Below are 16,428 nucleotides of genomic sequence, written 5' to 3'. Positions count from 1 at the left end.
ATAAAATTGTGGCATAAACAAGCAAACATCACGGTGATTTGCCAAAAAATATAATAATGTTGCAAAAGAATTATTCTCTGAAGTTAACAAGTTTGGACCATAAAACAGTCCTTTGGTGGCTCCCTGTGTCATTACTTGCTACCAAGGCACTGCTCTGATGGGCTCGGTGGGATCACTGAATTCAGAGATAGATCAGTAAGCAGGAAAGCAGAGTTCCCACCAGATTTCCTGCCTGGAGAGTTGTTAGGATCCATGCTAGTTCTTTAAAGAGCAGAACTGTGTACAATACTGCACTCAGAAAGACCCCATTAGGAATATAATCTTCTGCTACAAATGAGATGTTTGGGGAAAAGAAAACCACAAGAACGCCAAAAGGAAGAAACAAAAACCAAAAAACCAACAACAAACAAGCCTGGTTGACTGAATTGCATTGTAGTAGCTGTTAAAAATGCAATTTTTGAGGAGCTTTGCATGCTGCCTGTATCTGTGCTCTTGGGAAGGGCCAGAGAAGGGTCACCTCTTCCTCTTCCTCCTCCACCTCCTCCTCCTCCTCCAGGCCGGGCTCCAGGCTGGATTCACCCTCCCATGGCTCTCCCAGCCATGGGGCACCCAGGATGGAGCTGGAGGGTGCCAGGAGATGCCCACAGCACACCTGCATCCTGTTCATTCACAGAATGCAGGGTCCTTCTCTCCAGTTTCTCTGCTTTCTTCCAGCACATTTATATTTTTTTTTTAAACGCGAGACACTAGAAAAGATTTTAAAGCGTGAGGCAGACGTGCTTTCCAAGAATAATTGCTCCTTGGCTGATGCACAGGAGCTCTGCTCATGCATTTCTGGGAGATGCCTGCAGACTGCTAACTGCTCTGGAAGCCTTTCAGCCTTTGCTGCCTGCAAATGGCATTATTATTCACTAATAGCCTTGGCTCACCATGTTGTCTTTTGGTTAGTTAGCAGCTATTCTGCAAGTCAGAGACAGGGGAAGAGGAACATATGTTTAAGCAATAGCCAACTTCTGACCTGAAAAAAAAAACAAAACAAAAAAAAAACCCAAAACAAAACAACAAAAAAAAACATCCTGGAAGGTTTTCTCAGAGCAATCCCCAGCATTAGGTGGGGAGTGATTAGCAGGAGGGAAGGGGTGTCCCCCCCACCTCCCAGAGGCAGCTGCTGTTCCTCAGGCAGGTTTCTGGAGAGGAGGATGCAGAGGATGCTCCTGCTGCTCGCTGCCACCACAGCTGCTGCCACAGGGTCATGGAGCAGGAGGTGCAAGGATTTCTCATGGGGGTACAAAGAGAGAATGATGCCTGATCCCGAATAAACAGGGTACAGCATTCCCACACTAATGCATCTAAACGACAAATATTCATATAGCTCATTAAAACTCAATGGGACTTAATAATAAAATCCTCCCTGCTTTGTTCTTCTCTAAAGGTTAGGGATTTGGTTCGTTTCATTTTGTTTCTCTTAAGGTTACCTGCTCACCTGCTCATTTCTTTTTGGATATTGTAGGATTCTGTTATTTACTGCTCAAGCAGTCCCAAGAACTGCTCTGCTGACATTTCACGGTATTTAGTATTGACCAAACACTACATGATAAATCTTTATAATACTCCAGAGAGACCATCAAGGGAGCAGTTACAAATGTATACATTGCAGTGTGCTGTGTTCTGGGTTAAATGAAATATAAAACCCCAGTGCCAGCCTGGGTACTAATGTCTCTATCAGTATTCCATCACAGCCAGCTGCAGGTGTGGTGCTTGCCATTAAGACATCAGCATTTGTCGATGGCTGCAGATGGTAACTGATGGATCACTCCTTCCCTGGGCACTTGGAGGTGGCAGGAGGAGCAGCAGGAGCAGCAGGATCTCACCCCAGGCACTGCTCAGACCTGGTGGGGGCTGTGAGCACCCGGACACACAGAGGGACACAGAGGGACAGAGTGGCACAGGCCATTCAGCATGGTCACCCACTGCCCTCCTACGTGCAAAGCCTTCTGCTCCAGGGGAAAAGCTTTTTTTCAAGCTCTCAGAAAGTTCTGGGTTCGTTTTGAGTTTTGGTTAATTTATAGCCAAGTTGATTCTGCCATCATTAGCTTTTGCACGTTCAAACACAGTTTAATTTTCTTTGGAAGAGGCAGACGTGTGTACAGCTAGACAATGCCCTGTTTATTTTACTGACTAATTCATCACTTAAAGTACAAGGCTATAGGTTGAGAGACCAAGACTTATGCACAGTCCCATACCCCTAAATCAGGCCAATAAAAGTTAAATTCACACTGTTTGCAAGCACTTCATGCAGATGGAAAATGTCACCTTGTCTGAAATACTTTATGGTGCGATGCTAAAGCAAAAAGAAATCCCACAGTGAGAGATTAAAAAGCTTCACTAATGCTTAGCTGGGAGGCCCAGGGCTCCCCATGCAGTGGGGAGGCTTTGCTGGGAAGCAGCATCTGGCATTTCCAGCAGCCCCAGAGCCCTGACACCCCCTGGGCATCACTCAGCCTGACCCTGAGCACCCTGCACGGGGTGGCTGCAGGGCACAGGGGCAGCTCCCAGCCTGGAGCTTGCTGGCCCTTGGGCAAAGCTGCCAGGGGCTGCTGCTGCTTCAGTCCAGGCTCTTATCACACTCTGTGCCTTCAGGTGTGGGACAAGACTTTGCTCTGAGGTGCTCGTGCTGTGTGTGTTTTACCATTCTGTTATCAAGGGGCTTCAAGCCACCACTGTGCTGTCTCCTAAGGCAGAGCCAGGATGGTGCTTCAGCCATGGTGGGAAGTTAAATTTTGAGAAAACAGCCCGTAAATTGCAGGAGGCACGTGCTGGCTTGGCCAGTGGGCCAGTGCAGAGCGAGCCCAGCGGGGCTGGAGCCCTGCAGCAAGAGCTAGGCAGCCCAAGGGGTGCCCCAGGGCAGGAGCAGCTCCACAGCAGCCAGAGGTGTGGAGAGCCCTGCTGCCCTCTGCCATCCCTGCTGCCCTCTGCCATCCCTGCTGCCCTCTGCCAGCCCTGCTGCCCACTGCCATCCCTGCTGCCCACTGCCAGCCCTGCTGCCCACTGCCATCCCTGGGACAGAGCCTGCCTGGCCCTGTGAGCTGGGCAGGGTCACATCACTAAAGCAAAACCAACAGCCTCAAAAGCCCAATTCCCAAGTGGGAGAGACACAAATTGTGGGTGGATGTGTCACTCCCAGCCCGCCTGTGTCACCCAGGTTGTGGTGGCTGCCAGAGCAGGAGCAGGAGTGATCCTCACCCCAAAAGTCCCAAAGCTGCTCTGAAACCCCCAGAAAGGAAGGGGCATTGCCTGGCTGGCTGTGCTCTTGGTGGCACAGCTGGCTGCAGGCAGAGCAATAAATGCTCTGAAAGCGTTTGTACAGTGGGAAGTGGAGGCTCTGCAAACAGCTAATGGGGGTATTTCAATTCCCTATTAATTGCATATTTATTACTTGGCTGCTGCAAGGAAACGTCATGTTACGTTGATTAAAGCTTTGCAAGCTGTACAGTAAATATTTTAAACAAAAAAGGTTTTGATCTCTGTTGCTGTTGGGAAGGGTGGGGGGAAGTTGCCATTAGAGTTGCTGTAATTAGCAAACTCCATTGCAGACAGTATTTCCCACAGGCTCTGCAACATGCTTCGTGTGTGTCTGCATGTATTTAGACAGAATATTATTTTATGTATACGTTAGCTATAAATTATATATACTTTACATATATATATGGTGTGTGAAGAAAAAGGAAGAGAGCAGAAAGCAAGTGCTGCTATCTCACATCTTGCAATCTTGGAAAGATGAAAGACTTAAGAGGCAGAAAATAAAGGGGGATTTTGGTGTACTGACTGAAGTTTGGGGGGTTAGGTGACCTGCCTGCCAGCCCAAAAATCGTGTGTGATTAATGAAATCACCCTGCACATGCCTCTGTCTCAAACTGCCAAGGCTCTGCACATGTGCTTTCAGTGCCCCTCGCTCGCTGGTGTCACTGCTGGTCTGTTCTGTATGTACAGCAAGATTTCACTGGAGAAGATTTTGTCAGCATCACCCAGACATGGGGCAGAGATGACCAGGCACAGCCATCCTGAGCTTTGTCTCCTGACCATCTGTGTAATGTCATCAACATATCCCAACAGCAGGGAAAAAACCAGTCCATATTTCTGACAGACAGAATCATCTTCATGTGGTGCTCAGCCCCTGCTCACCTTCTGCACAAGAAGCTGCTAAAAGCAGAGCCCAGAGCCAGGCTGTGCCATCAGTGTGTGCCCAGCTGAGCTTTTGCTGCTGTGCTCACCTCGGGGGTGCTCAGGGCTCTGTCCCAGCCCTGCTCTCCCCATCCTGCAGCAGCAGCAGCAGCAGCAGCAGTGCCCTGGCCCCAGCCCCCTGTGCAGCTCCCTCTTCCCCCAGCTTTTCTCTGCTTGACACATGACATGGATGAGAGAAGACATCAGTCATACCCAGCCAAACCACTGTGGATCCCTGCCACACGACAGGACCAGCTAAGATGACACTGATAGAGGACAGACAGCTCCAGATAATAAGGCCAGTGATTTACAGGCATGGTGAAGCACAGGGGTGCTGCTGGGAGGCTCAACCAGCCCAGGCTCAGCCCCAGGGCTGAAGGACCAGCTCTAACACAAAGCAGTGCTGAGCTCAGATAAAGCCCTTCAGGGCCAATGCACTCTTCAGGGCACAAATTCTTTGCTACCTTCAAATTTGATTTCTGTAATCCCAGCCCCACTGTGCCCAATTTCCTGAGTGCAGTCACGGGGCTCCCTGTCCCCAGCTTCTCCCCACAGCATTCTGGCAAACCAAGGGGCCATTTTCAGGAGCAGAATTTGTTGTTGTCAAGTCTTAGGAGTTGGTTAAGCTGCAGTATTTGACTTGGCTCATTTCCTACAGTGGCTCCCTCTCAGAGCTGTGTGATTGCAGGGCATGCAGCAGTTATTAACAGCAAAGCAAGTTTCCATCTCTTATGAGTGTACACGAAGGCTCAGAAGTGTGAACCTTCAAAGGCACAAAATGCAGAAAGCAAAACCAGAAATTATTCAGAATTTATTTCTTCAACAAAGGTTTTTGAAACCCTTTTCAAAATTCAAGGGACCTTATGTCTGATTTTTGAAACAAAAGTTGCCAGTGCTAAAACTGAATGAGCCATATTTACATCTCACTGATTTCTGTGAATGAAAGGGTGGCAGTGGGGGTTTGGGGGACACACAACTCCATTTGGCAAGTCCCAGCACAGAGAAAAGAACTTAAATAAACAAAGCAGGAACAGAGGACTTTCAAAAAGAATCAAACAGCATGGACCATTAATGTTTCAAGAGATAGGAGCTGTATGTGAGCCAACCATCCCCAAGATATTTATTTCCTATCTTTAAAATTGGGAATTGCATTAGAACAGGTAGACTCTTTCAAAGCTGGAAAAATTTTTAAGGGCACTCACTCTACTTTAAAGAAGACTTCAAAAACCATCTCCAGTATTGAGCTGAATAAGTTGAAGAGATTTGTAGGTTATAGCAAGGGAGAGTGATGGGAATACATACAGAGCAAGCTGGTTACTGCAGTAAACAAACCTCCCCCAAACTAACAGCAAGGGCTTCAGCTCAGGAACAAATGTTTCACATGGAGAAATACATTTAAAGTGAGACAAGGTCCTGGGTAAACAGCAGCCAAGAGCTATAAACTATTGCTGTGGGAGGGGAGAGCCAACTGGCCTTGGCCACTGGGCTGGGGAGGAAGAGCAGAGCCTGACACCCTGCACAGGCTGAGAGGCAGCCTTGAGGAAACCAGCCCCCTGAAGGCTCTGGAATTAAAAATGATGAAAAAAGAGATGTTTTCATTACAAAGGAGGACAGCACAACACAGCTAGAGAGGCAAAGTTTCAAACAGTGCTGCTCTAAATCTGCAGCAAAGGCAGCAAGTGCCCCGGAAGACATCGAGCTGCATCAAGGGCAGCCCAGCCTGCTGCAAGAATGAACCATTTTATCTCCAGGAAAGAGACATTATCATTAATTGACTCACACAGTGCTTTCTCTAATGGCTGGGTACTGGAAAACTGAGATACTGTAATCATGCTGAGTTTGAAAATTTACAGTGGTTGCTGGGCTTTATTTCCCCCCCCCAAAAAAACCCCAAAAAACTAAGAAGTGGCACCCTCAGCCTGTCAGCCCTGTCAGCTGGCACAGCACAGCCAGCCTGGGTGTCCCCAGCGTGCCCAGCCCCTCACCTTTGGGCCAGGTACCCAAAGCTCTGCCCAGGCAGCTCTGGCACTGCCCTTGTGGTCACAGTGCCCAGGGCCTCCCCCAAGCTTTCATTTCCATCAGCAGGATGACTGGGTAACTCTGGGCAGCACCCCCAGCTTCCTTGCTGTCCCACAACCTTCCTTCCCTTTGTCTGATCCCAGCAGACAAAATCACTGTACCTCCTGCATCCTTGCAATATTTCCCCCCCTTCCATGTTAGTATTTTTATCATTATTATAAATAAAAATTTTATAAGCCATTTGGATCTTTTTTTTCCAGAATTTCTTCATATTTCATAATTACTATTCTGAAATACAAATCATTATTTCGATGGCTTCTTATTAAAATGATAACTCCTTAGGCTCTGTCAGTTATCCAGGTTGCTCCAGGGATGGACTGAGGGGTCTTTGTTAGCCCACAGCTTGGGGCAGATGGAGTGCAGGGCATGCCCAAGGCTGCTGTAAATGCTTCTGTTTAGCCCTCCATGAGCCTCCAGCCTGCCCCAAAGGCTGGGCAGGGGGCTTTGAGCCAGCCCTGCACTGCTCCCTGAGGTTACCTGCACCTCCTGTGCTTTCAGGGACACCTCTGCTATTCCCCTGCAGGCAAACATCTTCCCAGACAGCCTGAAGAGCCCTTGCTATAATATAGGATCAGGTCCAGGACACTCCATTACCAAGAAGATACTTAACTAATGTTCTGCTTGTAGCAGGAGGTCACAGGAGATTTATCTGAAGAGATGCACATAGAAAGAATTAGCAGACAAGCCATTTCACAACCTCTAATACCCTCACCTCCTTAGCTGCTCAGCTGAAATGCCTTCAGGGATGCGTTTTACAGGAGCTCAAAAGTGAACTGGAAACTGCTTAGATCACACAACTTATGCATTTTAAATAGCAGTGTAAAATACCGTGCTTTACAAAAGCCCAGTGTTGTCGTGAGCAGGAAAGGAGTGCTCTGAGCAGGGAGGCTGCAGAAGTTGCAGGAAGCACAATAGGGAAAACCCCACACACAGCAAAACAAATCTGTGACTTACTAAAGTTTATGATTAAAATTTAAAGACTGTTCAAGTTTTATTCCCCGTAGCTGCTGCTCCCTGGACAAGAAGAGACAGAGAGAGGCTGACCTTGAATAATTAAGCTGGTCTGTGGCACCAGATCAATTGCTGGTATTGGCAGAACTCCACAATCAGGCATTTTGAAATGCAAGTGTCAAAGTGCATGTAACTGTGGGGCTTTTGGTGCAAAGCAGCCAATATAAAGGAGAAGAGGTGAAGAGTGAGAGAAAATAGATTGTGGAATTTTGAGCACAGTCATGGGGGAGGGATGGGAAAAGTTTTCATTTCCTAACTCTAACAGGGCAAAAATTGCAGCTGACAGAAGCCCTACATGGTTGGTTTTTTTTCTCCTATAACCTTGGAGATGTCACCTGGAGCAAGCTGAATGTCCCCTGAGTGACTTCAATCCATCACCAGTTCTGGAAACAGACTCTGAGCAAGTACCAGTCAACAGTTTAATTGAAAATAAATGTTGTAAATCCAGGGAAACCTCTCTGTTCAACACCAATTACTGACCAAACCCTGAAGTGTTTGAGTCCAGGTGGGCATTCCCAAACGTGGTGGGGATTTTTTGCTGCTGTTTCTGCCCTCCCTCAGATCACAGTGCTAAGGTGACCCACCAGAATAGAATGTGGTGAATTTTATAACAGCCAGGAAAGGCTTTATATTAATGTCTGCCAAATAAGACTCTGTATTAATTTCAGGAGCCATGGGAACTCCTATTTAAATCTCTCCCAATCCCTTGACCTACAAATGTGTACGTGGAAGAGCAGCATCAGGCAGATAAGGTAATCATTGTGCTCCCAGTGCAGCAGTCCTGGAAGATGCCCTTGATACTGGAGTTACTCCTAAGGATCTCTGCCAGACTCCTCTAGGCAAAATTCAAGACCACTTAGGTGGCCTCCTGTAGAAAAAGCAAGGGACAGAGAGGATTTTTCCACACATGAAGGTCCAAGGTCCATTTTCCCTGGCCAAGGATGTCACAAGGCACTGGGGACTCTCCTGTTCCCTCTGGCAGGGTGGCCTGTGCAGGTCCTGCCAAAGGAGCAAACTGTGGCAACAGGGGAGGGAGAGGACGTTGCCATTCCACTGCCACTTCCATAATTTTTATTGCTCCAGAAACCTTGAGTCCTGTGATGAGACAACATCAGCATCCCTCGGTGTAGTTTCACAGCTCATCACGAGCTACAGTTTTCTCAAGTATATTTTATGGATGCAAATTCCAGGAGGAAATCAAAACCAAGGCAAATATGAGTAAAGAAGAGCATCAATTCTCTGCTCAAGTCATTTATCCACTAGATTTTATCATGAGTTCATGGGGTGGCCATTCTGTAGTGATCTTGGCTCAAAGTGCAGTGTGGGGCAATGAAGGAAGCTTGGCTATGGGCAGCTGCAGGCCAGGTGGGCTGGGCAGGAAGAAGGAAAATGATCTCCCAACTCAGGACCACCCTTTCCAAGTGCTCACTGCAGTTAGAGGAGCGAGAAGAGAGAGCAGAGCCTCTCGGGGCTTGGGGCCATCTGTGCCAGCATCCCTGTGCTACTGCAGCTCCCACTGATGCTGGGCCACTCCAGTGCCTTTGTTCTCCCCTCCTTCCATTTCATGAGCTTTTGGTTTGCACAGTTTCTACAACAAAGTGAGAGGGAAGCAGGCAGCCCGGGCTCCCCTCTTTGGTGGAGATGCTTTGAAACTTTCAAAGAGCCCAACTCTTTCCCCACATCCCTGTTAATATGCACCAACTCTGCTCTTGATGCACTCCATTGTAAATGATGTATGAAATGAAATCTCCTCGCTCGCCTAATGCAGAGAAGAAAGGCTCTGTAGGCAACACTACAACATTCCCGTCCAGAGATAAAGGCAGAGAAACCTCAGACTCCCTATGAACATTTTTTTTTTTAAGTTGTTGCACTTCAGTGTTGGTGTTTCTCCCTTTTATTTTTTTTTTCTCTTTTTTACTCAGAGTGGGGATTTGAATTCAGATTTCACAGAGAAACCCAAACCACTTCCATGTATTTCTAAGCCTTTCACAGCAATTGTGTGACTGTTCCTGTCCCCTCCTCAGAGGGAATAGCAGCAGCAAATTCATTAGCCCCACAAAGCAGCAGAGTGAAAAGAATGGCTTAAAACTTGCAGGAGGGAAGAGGCTGAGTACGTGGGGGATCGGCAGTGGATGTTAAGCTTGATCTGGATTTGAGACCTCCTTCCAGTTTTATATGAAGCTGTTTCAAAACCAGAACGTGTCAGCAGTTCCCAAAGGGAAAAGGGATCAGCGTGGCCCAGGAGCCATGGAGGGAGCAAAGCCTGAAGGTCGGCAGTGTAAAATACAAAATACACCACGGGCTGCTCTCTAAAACTGCAAATACACCACGGGCTGCTCCAAATGATGGATTAGTTAAGGGCAAAGGGAGAGTGGCCGGGAGGGAGATTGCAGAAGGTGACTGAGACATTGCAGGAGGCACAGAGCAAGTGTCTGCTGGTGACAAACAGCCTGTGCTGCTCATGAGCCCCTCAGCATGGGTTTACTCCAGATGGACCAGCCCCAGCAGCTCCTGGGCTGGCTGGGAGCCCTCGGAGGCATCGTGCCCTCCATGTACCCATCCCCTCTCTCAGGGAGCCAGGCAGAGCCCAGCTGGGCAGGAAAAGTCTGTGCTGGCAGAGACAGGCAGGGTTAGAGCTGTCCCTGCCCTCCCCACATCCCCAACAGGTGCCTCACCTCCACTGTGGCACCAAAACCACGCAGAGGATTGGACAAAGCTTTGCAAGAATAAAGACTAACCAGACGTGCTGTGTGAAAGCAGGCACAAAGACCCCCCCAAAGCAGGCCCCACTCTGAAACCCCTCCTGGGCAATCCCCCAGACTGCTGGGGCTTTTTATTTCCTCTGGCCAAAGCTACACACCCAGGTACTGACTGTCCTCTGTGGCCAGGGATGAAGGAGACCCTGTCCTGGGGGTGACAGATGTTTGGGCACACCAAACACTGCCATCACCACACTGCCATCACCCCACTGCCATCACCAAACACTGCCATCACCCCACTGCCATCACCACACTGCCATCACCCCACTGCCATCACCAAACACTGCCATCACCCCACTGCCATCACCTCACTGCTATCACCCCACTGCCATCACCCCACTGCCATCACCAAACACTGCCATCACCCCACTGCCATCATCACCCCACTGCCATCATCCCACTGCCATCATCACCCCACTGCCATCATCACCCCACTGCCATCACCCCACTGCCATCATCACCACACTGCCATCACCTCACTGCCATCACCCCACTGCCATCATCACCCCACTGCCATCACCCCACTGCCATCACCCCACTGCCATCACCAGCACTAAACTCAGCTTAGAACTTGAAAAGCTTTAGTAAACTTCTAGGAATGATGTTTTTATAGCTGACAGATGAGCCACCCTGATGGGTTATTAGTCACGGTTAGCCATCCTTGCTAGACTTTACGTTACTACTGAGTTTTAGGGGCCTTGCTTTCATTTTTCTTTCCCTTTTGTTTGTTCTGAGCAGCATCTCTCAGAATGACAAAACAAAATGCTTCAAGGCAGCAGCTGGAGCTTGAAATTAATAATAAAAAGTAGTTGAGCTGATGTTGGGTTGCAGAGTCGTGCTAGCAAATGTGTGTGTCTCATAGAGCTGGAACCTGCTTGGCATCCCCATTTCCATGGAACCACACACACATCCATGCCAGGGGCAGGCAGGGAACCAGGAAAGGGTCCCAGGGCTGGGAAGAGCAGAACTCCAGAGCTGGACACTCCCAGCTGATATTTGCCCTGCCCAGGACACATTCCCTGCTCCTGTGCTGCCTGCAGGGACATGGCATCCTTCAGCCCCAAAGAAGTCACATTCACTGAAACACCAGAGACACACCATTACATCTGTAATAAAACTGCCCATTTTTCACATAGGAAGGTAAAATCTGCATGAGTTAAGGGTAAATTCAAAAAAATCTCCAAAAGCTCAAAAGGCCAAGTGAATGGCCACAAGGTTCCACAGTTCTGCTATGAGTTCAGCTCGACTTGACCTCCTTGCTACCCCTTGAATATGAAGTTAACAGCAAAAATATCTGTTTATCTGAGAATGGCACCGCTATTTCATAAAGCTTCTTTATTTTCCTCTCAGCATTGGAAAAATTCCCCAACATAAACTGAACGTTACTGCAGGCAGATTTTATTCTCATTGTTCAAGGGTAAGAAGTGAATGGGAACTGCAGGAGGCCAACTATTCTCTAGCTACACAAAGTGAAAATGATATTTTGAAGAAGATCAAAACCAGTAGAAAATATTCAACCCCTTCCATGATGTGTCGTATAATTTTGGCTGCAGACAGGTGACAGCAATACAGTTCCTCAACCCTTGTGAGCAAAATGAGATGCAACAGTTTTTAATCAAACTCTTCTCAGGGAACATAAACCAGAGGAAAGCAGACAAAATAACAAGAGTGATTCTCAGGCAGGTCTGCTTGAGCTGTGATTAATAGTAACAACAATAAAAAAGCTTTGTATTCCCAGACTTTGCTGTATCCTCTACTACTTTTGAAGCATCTTATTAAAGAAAAGAGAAAAAAATCCCCACATTATTCCCTTCCTAGGACTTTGACAGGAACAAATCTGACAACTAAATAGCCAGGGTGCTCCTAGCTGGATGGCTTCACTGCATAACGTTGGGAAAAATGGAATCCCTCTGCTGCTGCTTCTGGTTCCCCTTCTGCAAACACATCAAAACAAACACATTCAGGACTCAAACTTCCAGGAAAACACACAGACATTTCCTGGCCTACAAGTTCCTTCTTTTTGCAGGACAGGAACATCTCATTGACATAGCCATCCTTCCTCCTATTTGGTACCACAGGGGGTAACTCAAGCAGGAAAATGCTGGAATAAACCTCTCAGAGGTAAATGGAAAATGTTAACTGTGTACTAGCTGCTCTGTTGAGAGGGAGTTTGATGCTTGAATGATCCTGACTGGCACCTTGGGGCAGGTTTGGGTTTGGTTGTGCTGCTCTCCATGAGCATCCTGCTCCATGCCAAGGACACACAGACACACAGGAGCAGAGCCCTGCTGGCCACCAGACTCTGCTCTGATTGCTCCAGGAGGAGAGAAGGAGCACCAAACCAAGCACAGGGGGTTAACTCAGCACTGCATTCCCTCAGAAGTCTCCAGGAGATAAATAATCAGGATTGAGGCATACTCAGCACCCAGAGGGGCAGGAGACAACTCAGTGCAGGCACAGAGCCCCACACGGAGAGGCAGCTTCACAGACAGAGCTTTGGGGGCTCCTGGTGTGACACCAGCCCAAAGGATGCCAATGCACAGACTCCATTTTAAGCTCTTGGAATACCCAAAACCAAACCTGAGCACTACAGCACGAGTCCAAGCAGAGCACTGGAGCCCTGCCAGTGCCCACAGTGGGGCTGGCTGTCCCCAGCAGGAGCAGGCTGGTGCAGAGCCCCCCTGGCTCCCACGTGCTGCCAGCAAACATCAAACATCCCCCGGCAGGCAGCAACCTCATGTCAGACACATCCAGTCAGACTGAACCCAGAGGGCACTGTCCAATTATAAAGGAAACCTCAGAAAAGGTTTAGAGCTGGAGAGGGGCACACAGCAGCTTTACCTGCAATTGCTCAGCCAAGCCCATAAACTTGGCAGCCCCCTGTTCCATTAGAGCCGTGCTAATAGTAATCGTTAATCAGTTATTTAAAGTCATTCACATGAAAAGCTATGAGCTTTTTTTTTTTTTTTTTTTTTGAAGCTAGTATAAATCAAACTTATAGGCAAAAGAATAAATACAGAGAGACAGCTGTACAGATCACACTGTCACACCAATCACTGCTTAAAAGCACACACTGTAAATAGCAGACAAAATTCACCCCCAGTGGAATGCCATCGACTGCACAGGCTGGAGGTGCAACAGGGATAAATTGGCCTATCAAAAATACATAAAAATTTAGAAAGAGAATTCAATGACGTGTGGAAGCAATTTTTCACAGCTATGTCACTTAAAATGACATTATCACTAGCAAACCCATTAAATATTATGGGTCCCATTAAGATTCCTAAAGGGCCAAACAACAAAAGGAGTTGTTGGGATGGGGCAGGAGGGGATTTGTGTGCTGACCCAAGGACCAGGGCCACTGGCTACTCACGTGGTCCTGGGGCTGGATGGGCACAGCAGGGTGACAGCCACACGTGCTCTGGAGGTGCTGGCAGCACACACGGCATTGTCACCATTGTCACCATTGTCACCATTGTCACCAGATCCATGCAGCAGCAGTGCCACTGGCTCACAAATGGAAGAGTGAACCCATCAAAACTCGGTGTTTTTGGGAGCCCAGAGTGTTTGTCCTCCTCCTGCAGCATCCCAGCCCCACCATTCCATCCCATGGAGTGATGCTGCTCCAGCTGCCTTCCCATTCTCAGCAGCTGCAGTTTGCAAGGCGAGCCCTGCAGGGAGTGGGAGGGAAAGAAAGCAGACACCTTTATTTAGTGGGTGACCCTGAGGGTGTGACAATGATCCCAAGCCCTCCACGGAGCACCCATCAGTGCCTCCACAGCTGGGTGCTGGGTGCAGCAGGAGCTCTGAGCTTCAGTCAGGGCATGATGAGGGTATCACAGGGTGTGCTTAATGACAATAATCATGTTTTCATGGAGATGGGCTGAGGGACACTGCCCAAGTCTGGGAGTGTCCAAACTGAGCACATGGGCTCAGGCAGCCACGAGGGTCAGGATGGCTTTAGGGACAGTCCAGCCTTGCTGCTCCAGCCCTGGTGAGCAGAGCAGCCAGAGGGGAGTGGGAGGAATGCACAGCTCAAAGAACAACCAACTGTTCTCTCTTGGGGGAAAAAAAAAAAACAACACAAAAAACCAGAGCTTGCTAAATTGCCTTAGCAGGATTTGATGATTGCAGCTGCAGGGCCAGGCAGCCTCAGTCACAGAACATTCCATTGCTCTCACATGCTGTGGGTTGTGTTCCCCCACTCCCTCCCGTGGCAGGAGCGTGGACTGTGCCTGCACAGCGGCGTCTCTCTCCGCTGGCTCTGCAATTTCCCTCTTCTTATTATTTCTGAAAATCGTTCAGGACAGCAGGTACACAGGAGCACAAGTGGAAGCGTTGTCCCTGCAGAGATGTCACGGAGAGGGCTGGCAGCAGCGTGGGGATGGTGCCCTGTGTCCTCCCTGCCACCTCTGCAGGCACAGCTGGGCTGGCTGCCGCTGGAGGAATGGGGCAGATCCAGATGCAGATCCAGATGTGGCCCAGGCGGCAGGTGAGCATTCCCTCGATTTGTTCACATTCCCCTTGATTCTTTCAGCTCGAAGGGAGAGGGCAGGAGGAGCCATCCACACTTCAGGTAATCGAGGTGTCACCATGCATTAGTCTGGAGACATAAAAGAACAACAATTGCATCTTAAACTGTGATAGTTAATTTATTATTGGAGAATTGAAAGGCAAAACGTAAGCAGGGCTTTTATCCACACCATGGATAGATTGTTAAAAACCAGATATGTTAATCTTTTGATTTTTTTCGTTTTTTTCCCCATGGCTATAAAAACAGAAAGCTACCAGAGGAATCAAGAAGAGAATTGTAGGCTTCATGGCAACTTATGCCTCTGAAATTCTTCACCAAATATTTCTAGCAGGAGTTTCTAACAATCTCCAGCTGTATGACTGCCTTTTGTTCTTCTGCTAATTGATGTTTTTACACAGCACCATACCTAATCCCTGCCTCTTAAATCAAATTTTATTAAAATTCCTTAGCAGTGCAATGAAAAAATAATCATTTGGTCTTTTATCCATTTCTTATTCCAAGAGGTGTCCTTTAGATTAAAACCAAAGTAAATTTTATCCAAATTTTTTCAGATTTTGATTACTGGATGTGAGTAACAGGAAACTGAGGTATATCAGTAAAATCTGGGCTGCTACACGAGGTAAAAGCAGAGTAAATGTTACCACACAGCACTGGAGGGTTTGGGATAAGAGGCAGCCTTGGACCACATTTCAGAATCACATGCTGATGTTTGAAGAAGTCAGACAGGACAGGAAGATTAAAAAGGCAACGAGATGGAAGTGGAACCAGAGGCTCTGCAACCTCAATCCTGCCTCCCTTTGTGTCCATCACTCTGAGGGCTGCATCTCCCTGACCCATCTGATAAAAACTGGGGGTGCAATTTAGTGCTGCAAGTAAATAAAGCAACTTTGGCCATGATGGAGAATTTCCCCACATTAGGAAGCAAATAACTTCAGCAAAGGACAATTTGGGTTCTGTATCCATTGTGAGTTTATATGACTGCAGTAAAACCTCTGCAGAACCCAAAGTCACAGGTTTCCTAAATCTCTCGATGTGGTTAGAGTTCAGCACAAAATGGGATACCAAAGGAAATACAGCTATCACAGGCTGGTCCTCCTCACTCAGATATTCATTTCTACATGAATTAATGTGTGCAGAAGCACACACATGTCCCCAGCTCTGCATGCACACCCATCCACCCACACACTGAAGATTTTTTGGATGCTCTGCTGTGACATTTATTGACAAAGTCCCAGAGGTATTGTACCTATTCTTTCTGCCATTACCCACGTAGTGCAGGATATAAAATTCTTGGTAGATGTTCTAAGTTTGTATTTAATAGACCTGGAGGCTCTGAGTGCCTTTTCACAGATTGTGTTCCAGCTGTCTGCCGATATTTGAATGTGCAGGTCCTGGTCCCATGCTGTGCAAACAGGCAGCCTCCCACACATTTTGTGTACCAGGAGTAATTTATGAGTCTATCTATAAAGGAAATAACAGTGTGTTAAGAAGGGGTTATGTAAAGCTCTGAGATTGAGAAGTAGCTCAGTTAACTCAGTGCAACTTCCCAACATCACCGTTATGTTTCAGCTGATTTACAAATACAGGAGGCCTTCAACTGGTGATTCATATTCCTTCTGAAGCAGATGGAGGGGAGGAAGGCAGTATAATCACTGTCTCTACATAAATCTCGTGTCACTGAAAGGCTCCTGCCTTGAAGCCTCATCTTCATTAAACATCTTTTGCAAATATGAGTGTCTGAATTGAACTGCAAGTCCCAAGGCACCAGGGGATATTCTGGTATCAACCAAGTGGCTGAGAAAATAACAAATGAGGCGCTGGCCA

General features: G+C 47.7%; 2 long non-coding RNA genes across 2 annotated transcripts in view; one reads left to right on the top strand and one right to left on the bottom strand.

Moving 5' to 3' along the window:
- Positions 1 to 16,428, top strand: part of LOC148222125 (uncharacterized) — a 285,860-nt gene that overhangs the window by 265,773 nt on the left and 3,659 nt on the right. The window lies entirely within an intron of this gene.
- LOC148222124 (uncharacterized) overlaps positions 11,453 to 16,428 on the bottom strand; it is a 78,202-nt gene continuing 73,226 nt past the window's right edge. The window contains exon 2 of the long non-coding RNA XR_015806894.1: positions 11,453 to 14,673. This is a non-coding gene — a long non-coding RNA (uncharacterized LOC148222124). The remainder of the gene's footprint in view (positions 14,674 to 16,428) is intronic.

The sequence above is a fragment of the Sturnus vulgaris genome, chromosome 14 (assembly GCF_052056855.1).
Source record: "Sturnus vulgaris isolate bStuVul1 chromosome 14, bStuVul1.hap1, whole genome shotgun sequence".
Taxonomy (NCBI): domain Eukaryota; kingdom Metazoa; phylum Chordata; class Aves; order Passeriformes; family Sturnidae; genus Sturnus; species Sturnus vulgaris.
The sequence above is the reverse complement of the archived record's forward strand: the minus strand, read 5'-3'. Positions and strand labels throughout refer to the sequence as shown.